Source organism: Morus notabilis, unplaced genomic scaffold (assembly GCF_000414095.1).
Source record: "Morus notabilis unplaced genomic scaffold, ASM41409v2 Scaffold21, whole genome shotgun sequence".
Classification (NCBI taxonomy): domain Eukaryota; kingdom Viridiplantae; phylum Streptophyta; class Magnoliopsida; order Rosales; family Moraceae; genus Morus; species Morus notabilis.
The window spans coordinates 152056-159944 of NW_010363416.1; the positions used below are offsets into that span (position 1 = coordinate 152056).

At 40.6% G+C, this 7889-nt stretch overlaps 1 long non-coding RNA gene across 1 annotated transcript; it reads right to left on the reverse strand.

The window, feature by feature from the left end:
- Positions 1-5587: 5587 nt before the first annotated feature.
- Positions 5588-6891, reverse strand: LOC21411333. Its single transcript, XR_002902725.1, has 3 exons — positions 6667-6891; positions 6335-6488; positions 5588-5816 (listed from the first exon to the last, which is right to left on the reverse strand). It is a non-coding gene; the product is annotated as an uncharacterized LOC21411333 (long non-coding RNA).
- Between the last annotated feature and the right edge of the window lie 998 nt (positions 6892-7889).

The window sequence follows — 7889 nt, forward strand, 5'->3', positions numbered from 1 at the left end:
GGAATGGAGGATAATAATCAGGGATGGAGATGGGAATGAGGACAAAAGCTTGTCTCCAAATCTTAACGGGGCGGGGACGGATGAAGAACTCCCCACCCCGCTCCCACCCTGATATACATATGTTATACACTATAATATATGTTATATAAATATACATACATATACTTTTTTGCATGTGTTAATTATTACTTTAATAAGACTTTTTTTTGCTCTACAATTTTTTTTTTTTACATACGTTTTGAATTTAGTTGGTATTGAGAAACCTTTAATTTTGGTGTAAACTTATATTGAATTTATACTTTATTTTTACTTTAAGTTACAAAAATTTTGAAATGCTTAATTACATTCGATGGAGAATGGGACGGGTATGGAAAACACCCCCAATTAAAAATCCCTGACGCCGCCCCCGTCCCTCCTTAAGCGGGAATGGAGATGATTTTGGAGAGTGGGGATGAGGAATCATTCCCCACCCCGCCCTGTTGCCATCTCTAGAGTGGTTTACTTGCCCCAAATGCAAATATATATATATATATATATATATATATATATATTGGCACAATGAATGGTTTAATGATATCAAACTTATTTCATTATAGTTCTCTCTTTTTCCTCCACAATGTTATTTCACTGAATTCCTTCTATTCAAAGGAGATAAAATCTCTTAATTTCTCATTGAGATTCTTCTATGGATCTTAATTTGTACCGGTTGTTGTTAACAGTAATTCTAATTGAAATAATTAGTTTAAAGTTTGAAGTAGCAAATTAAGTGCCAGTTTTTAAAAATCACGAGACAATGTAGGAACGAGTGTAAAGTTTGGGCATAAATGGGAATAATCCTAATTCATAGTAATGGATTGCTACTAAATGAATAAACACTTAGCATTTGATGTGTTTATGCCACTTATAAATTGCAAAACATTTTATATTGCTGAATGACTTATGTGAATTCCTCTTATATATAAACACTAATTTCTCTGGGGAAAAACAAATAATCAACACTGATATATTGATACAATATGTTACGTCCTCGGATCAATTATCAGTCTATTACTATACCCTAATTTAGGTTATTTCAGTCCATTTTCATTTTTAACTTTTTTCACTTTCTATATTATTAGATTGATTATTGTTATTCTTTTCCTTCCGGTCAGAAAAAAAAATAATAATATGTCACTCTAATTGTCTAATTTATTATAATCCTATTGTTACCAACAGTATCATACCAGGCTATCGAAGGTAACCTACCACCAACTTTAAGCTTGGTGACATCTTACTATCGATACTCGCATGCGTTACTGAAGATATAGGCTGCCACCTTATTACCAATGGTAGTCTATTATGTTATCAACGACATTTTATTGTGAAACCACCGGGTAACATGTCGGAATACTAAAAAAACATGACAAACAGGTAAATCAAGGCTTTTACTCCTTTGTGATCAGCTTTCCGCTTATTTTTTAACTGATTCATAAATTTGTCTATTTAGAGAGCTTATCCTGTTTTGCTTTTTCTTTCCTTTTCATTTCTTTTTTTAATTTCTAAGAACGCTTTTGTATTTTTTTTTTCAATTCATTTGAACTGCTGATGCCGAAATCCAGCACAACACTGCATGCAGAAGCGCACCGTAACCGGATTCTGTTCTCTGCCTCTTTTGGCCGAATCCATAGCACTGTTTAGAACGAATCCCTAGCATTGTTCTGTTGGGGTCCTAGCACTACTTGGGACGGATTCTTAGCACTGCTCTGCTTGGGTCCTAGCACTGCTCGGGACAGATCCCTAGCACTGTTACAATCTGCAATGAAAGAGGAGATGGCCTCGGAGTGAGGGGACACCGGTGTGGTGTCTGCCAATGACACTCCGACACTCAAGTCATTGTTCTGGTCGGGAGCAACAAATGAGTGGGTAGAGTTGGGTGTGGAAAAATGTTCGTACCTTTGTGAGCTAATGACCTTTGTATTTGTAGAGTATTTCCGGATCCAGGTAGTGTCCGGATTTGACTCGGAATCTGGGGTGACCCAGGTGTACAGTTGTACCAGTCATGTGACACATGTCGCGCCCTTATAGGTGCAGGGAGCCCCCATTGGAATTGCGAAGAGGGGGCCACGCGGCAGTTAGTTGGCTAATCGGGAACTTGTCATGTTTTGCCGTCGGTGTCGGTTAGTGCTCGGACCACGTGCTCGATCGGCTCAGACCACGTGCTCGGTCGGCTCGGATCAAACGCTTAGCCTACTAGGACCAGGTGCTCACCCTGGTCTGCCTATTTGGATTGTTCAGCCTAGTCTGCATGTTCGGCCTACTCGGCTAGGTCGGCATGTTCGACCTATTCCACCTGTTCGGACCATTCGACCTGTTTAGGCTGTTCTTACATGTTCGTACTGTTCGGACCAAGTGTTCGGTATGTTCAAACTGTTTGACCTATTCATCCTGTTAAGACCAAGCACTTGACCTGTTCGGAAGCTAGGTCGGCATGTTCGACCTATTCCACCTGTTCGGACCATTCGACCTGTTTAGGCTGTTCTTACATGTTCGTACTGTTTGACCTATTCATCCTGTTAAGACCAAGCACTTGACCTGTTCGGACTATTCATCTATGTTCAGCCTATTCAGCCTGTTCAGACTAGGTGCTCGGCCTGTTCGGGCTGTTCTTCCATGTTCGCTTTGTTCGGACCAGGTACTCAGCCTGTTTGGGTTGTTCTTCCCTGTTCACTTTGTTCGGACCAGGTGCTCGGCCTGTTCAGACAAGGTGCTCGGCATGTTCGGGCTGTTCTTCCCTATAGGCTTGGCCAGACTAGGTGCTCGGGTTGTTTTTCCTGTTCGGATCAGGTGCTCGGCCTATTCGGGTTGTTCTTCCCCATCGACCTATTCGTACTATTCAGACCAAGTGCTTAGCCTGTTCGGCCTATTCGGCCTGCTCACATCAAGTGCTCAGCATATTCGGGTTGTTCTTCCCCGTCAGCCTGCTCTAGCGGGTGGCCTATTCTTCTGGTTATAAAAATGACCACCCCTTAACATTAGCCCCACAAGACTTAGGTGGAGAAGGTCATCAACACCTAAGTCCAAAAGTGATTAGGATATAGTCTTAGCTTATCCGAACACTTGGTCTCGTGCCTTGTCGACACATGTTCTTGATCATAGTATGATTGGACCTGTAGGTCTTAAATATGTTCGGCCCATTGCCGCTGCATGCCAACCTGGACTTTTGGTCCGTTTTGGTCGCTTGCTTGGATTGTTCGAGGACGTGGGTTTGCCCGACCCCGGAGGGTATGCTGGACAGGTTGGGATAAAAAAATGCCCAAGGCCGATTCTATTCGGCCGAATCCTTCCACGGACATCGTCCGACTAGGATGTCTTGCCCCTGTACCAGACATGTCCAGAATGGAGTGTACATTACCCTTTGATCAAATAAGAATCCGAATAGGATGCAAATTTTTCAAAATTTCTTGGCCTACATTACTTGCACGTAGCTTCTTTGGACCCTGGGGTCTTATGTTCGGAAAAACATTATTGGACATGGACCTGATCGACCTGGTGAGACGGACCTCTTGGACTTGATCGGACATGACTTATTCGGCTTGGTCAGACAGCTCCACAAGTGGACCTAGAGTTGGTCGGACATAAGCCTGATTGGCGACGTCGGATGGGTTTCTTGGACCTGGTTGCACATGGTCTGTTCGGCTTGGTCAAACGGCTCGACAGGTGGACCTGGAGCTGATCGGACATAAGGCCTGATCGGCGTGGTCGGACGGGTCTCTTGGACCTGGCCAGACGGCTCGACAGGTAGACCTAAAGCTAGTCGAACATAAGGCCTACTCGGTGTGGTCAGACAGGTCTCTTAGACCTGGTCGGACATGGCCTGTTCGGCGTGGTCCGACAGCTCGACAGGTAGACCTGGAGCTGCTCTGTTGGGGTACTTAGTCCACTGTCATTCTAACCTTCTAATCTTATGATCTGTATTCTGGTCTTCTGACTTTTGATCTTCAGGTTCTCTGACCATCTAATCTTCTGATCTTCGTGGAAAGACTCTCAAGTTAGTGCTCTGGTCGGGAGTAACAAATGAGTAGGCAGTGTTAGGTGTGAAAAAATGTATGTACCTTTGTAAGCTAATTAGCTTTGTATTTATAGGGTATTTTCGGATTCGGGTAGCGTCTAGATCTAACCCGGAACCTAGGGATAACCCAGTTGTATTGTTGTACCGGTCATATGACATATGTCGCGCCCCTACAGTTAGAGGAAGCCCCCATTGGAATTGCAGAGATGAGGCTACGTGGCAGTGTCATGGCCTGTTTAGCCTAGTCGGACGGCTCAATAGGTGGACCTGGAGCTGGTCGGACAAAAGGCTTAATCGACGTGGTAGGACAAGTCTCTTGGACCTGGTCGGACATGGCCTGTTCGGCGTGGTCCAACAACTCGACAGATAGACCTGGAGCTGCTCTGTCGGGGTACTTAGTCCACTGTCATTCTAACCTTCTAATCTTATGATCATTGTCTTTTGGTCTTTTGACTTTTGATCTTTAGGTTCTCTAACCATCTGATATTCTGATCTTCATGGAAAGACTCTCAAGTCAGTGCTCTGGTCGGGAGCAACAAATGAGTGGGCAGTGTTAGGTGTGGAAAAATGTATGTACCTTTGTAAGCTAATGAGCTTTGTATTTATAGGGTATTTTCGAATTCGGGTAGCGTCTAGATCTAACCCGGAACCTAGGGATGACCCAGTTGTACTGTTGTACCAGTCATATGACATATGTCGCGCCCCTACAGTTAGAGGAAGCCCCCATTGGAATTGCAGAGATGAGGCTACGTGGCATTCAGTTGCTTAATTGGGAACTTCTCCCGTTTCGTCAGTCGGTGTCGGTTAGTGCCCGAACCACGTGCTCGGTCGGCTCGGATCAAGCGCTCAGCATGTTCGAACCTAGTGCTCGCCCTGGTCTGCATGTTCGGACTGTTCATCCTAGTCTGCATGTTCGGCCTGCTCGGCCAGGTAAGCGTGTTCGGCCTATTCTGCCTGCTCAAACCATTCAGCCTGTTCAATCTGTTCTTCCATGTTCGTACTATTCAGACCAAGTGCTCGGCATGTTCTGACTGTTTAGCATATTCGGCCTGTTAAGACGAGGTGCTCGACCTTTTCAGGCTATTCTTTCTTGTTCGGCGTGTTCGGACAAGGTGCACAGCCCATTCGGCTTGTTCGGACCAGGTGCTCGGCTTGTTCTTCCCTGTCGGCCTAGCCGGACCAAGTGCTCGGCCTATTCGACCTGTTTGGACCAAGTGCTCGGAATGTTCGAGTTGTTCGGGCTGTTCGGCCTATTCAGCCTGCTCGGACCAGGTGCTCGGCCTATTCGGCCTACTCAGACCAGGTGGTCAGCATGTTCAAGCTGTTCTTTCCTGTCAGCATGTTCAAGCTGTTCTTCCCTGTCGGCCTGCAATAGCAGGGGCCTTATTCTTTCCGTCATAAAAACAACTATTCCCTTTCCCTTTCATGCGAAGTAAACACACCCCTAAATTAATAACAAACGGAAGACAGTGGATGCGGGACATTGGAAAAACTCCAGTACATCTCACTTCGGACAATGTAAAAATAAAATAAAGGACATGCCAAGGGAAGTCTGATCTAGTTAAATTGCCACAACAGGAAATAATGTTTTTGGCCAGGGGCGAAAATTCAAAATGAAGAAAAGCAGATAATAGGAGGAGAAAAAGTATAAGATCATTAAAAAAAACAGCTTCTCAAGAAGTTGGAGTACCTCACAATTTCCAAAATAAGTTCTTCGAAATCCTTATCTTTTTTTGCCTCCCACAACCTTCTTCACTTCTAATCTTGCCTGCATTACACCAAAACACACGGGCCTTAAGCGGAAAATCTAACCACCTATGTGCCCTTCCCTTTGATAACAACGGATTAAATAAAATGGCGGTGATGCAGAAAGAATAGACAAGATTAAGAGAGATATTCAGAAACATTCAGATAGAAGAAATACAGATGGTGACTTTGGGTTTGTGTTGAAGCACAGTTTTGTGGAATGAAATGTGAAATTCAAACCACGCTTTCATAATATCTAGCAGAATTGCGAGCAGAATAAGTGATTAGAGATTATAAGCATGCTTTAATGACTACAACTTTTAGCAGTGGATCTGAACAATTTTACCAGGTCAAGCAATTCCCAGCCAACCTGAATGTACGGAACACTTCTTATTGTTATATTCCCTCTTCTAAACTATAAAACCAAACAAAAGAGAGCTTGCATCTGTAATATCACTATCTCTACTACTACCGCCGCCACCACCACCATAGAACCAAACAAAAGAGAGCTTGTACTATTATTATTATAGTTATTATTACCTAAACCTTCTCATTTCCTTCTCTCCTTTTCCAACTTTTTCTGTAAGTAAATATCGCGTTGAAGCGATATCTTTCCATAGCCAAGATATGATTTTAGAGAAATTTCCAGCAGCTATTCAGGCCTCTCCGAGGATGGTCTTGTGCAATTCCAATCCTTGTGTAATGCATCAAGAAAACATTAAACTACTATTTGAGAACCCTAAACTATCAAAGTTAGGAATGTATCAAATCTAGATAACTAATATCATGTAAACGAGCAGAATTCAAAATGCGCCGAAAGAACAAGAAGCGAATTTCACAGAGAGATAGAGAGAGAAACAAAGTAAATTCACCTTTGGAAACGTATTGGATTTCGCCATGAGGAGAGTTGAGGAGCAACCATTTCGCAATCTCCTTCTTCTGCGTCTCGCTTAGCTCTGCTTCTTCTTCGTCTGCCATCTCTCTCTCTCTCTCTAGTCTCTCCCTCTCTCTTCTGTAATTCGAATGGAAGTGAACACTCGGGGAAGAGGGATCTAGAGCGAGAGAGAATTTTTGACGGTGGTGGGTGTGTTTTGAATTTTTAGAGAGTGTGGATTAAAATGTTTTTCCCACAAAAATTTTTTGTTACCAAATATTTAGTAGCAAACATTTTACTAAACATTATTTTGGTAGTAAAAAATATATTTTTTACTATTAAATTTTAATTTGGTAGCAAATTATAATTTAGTAGCAAAAAGAAATATTTAAAAAAATTAAAAAAATACATTTTGATGACAACAATTATTTTGGAACTATTACTCTAATAACATTATAACAAAAAATATAGTTTTAAAATTAAAATACATTATTCTATGTTAAAAATCAATCAAATAGTAAGATTATATACTACTCTATGTGGAACATATACTTAATTAACAAGATCATATATATATACATATGAATATGTCTCTTGTTACACTTACACAAAATAACTAAATTATCAAATAATTGTTATACAAAATATACTAGGATGATTATTAAAACTTAATATAAGACATATTTATAGAAAACTAAAAAAAAATACATGCACAAAATATAAATTTTAAAGTTTTTATATGATTCACTATCAAATACCACTTTTGGTAGTAAAAAACACCTTTTCACCACCAAAATATGAATTTGGTAGAAGATCATGTTTTTTGCTACTAAAATTTAATACCAGAAAAGTATGTTTTTTGTTACTAAACATTATTTTGGTAGCCGAAAGCATATTTTTGCTATTAAATTTGAATTTAGTACCAGAAAGACATATATTAAAAATTAAAAAAAAACATTTGAATGACAAAAATTATTTTAAAATCATTGTTCTAATAACATTATAACAAAAAAAAATAGTTTTGAAATTGAAATACATCATTCAAAGTTAAAAATCAAACAAATAGCAAGATTATATACTACTCTATGTGGAAGATATACTTAATTAACATGATCACATATATACATAAGAACATGTCTCTTGTTACACCTACACAAAATAACTAAATTATCAAATAATTGTTATACAAAATATACTAGGATGATTGTTAAGACTTAATAT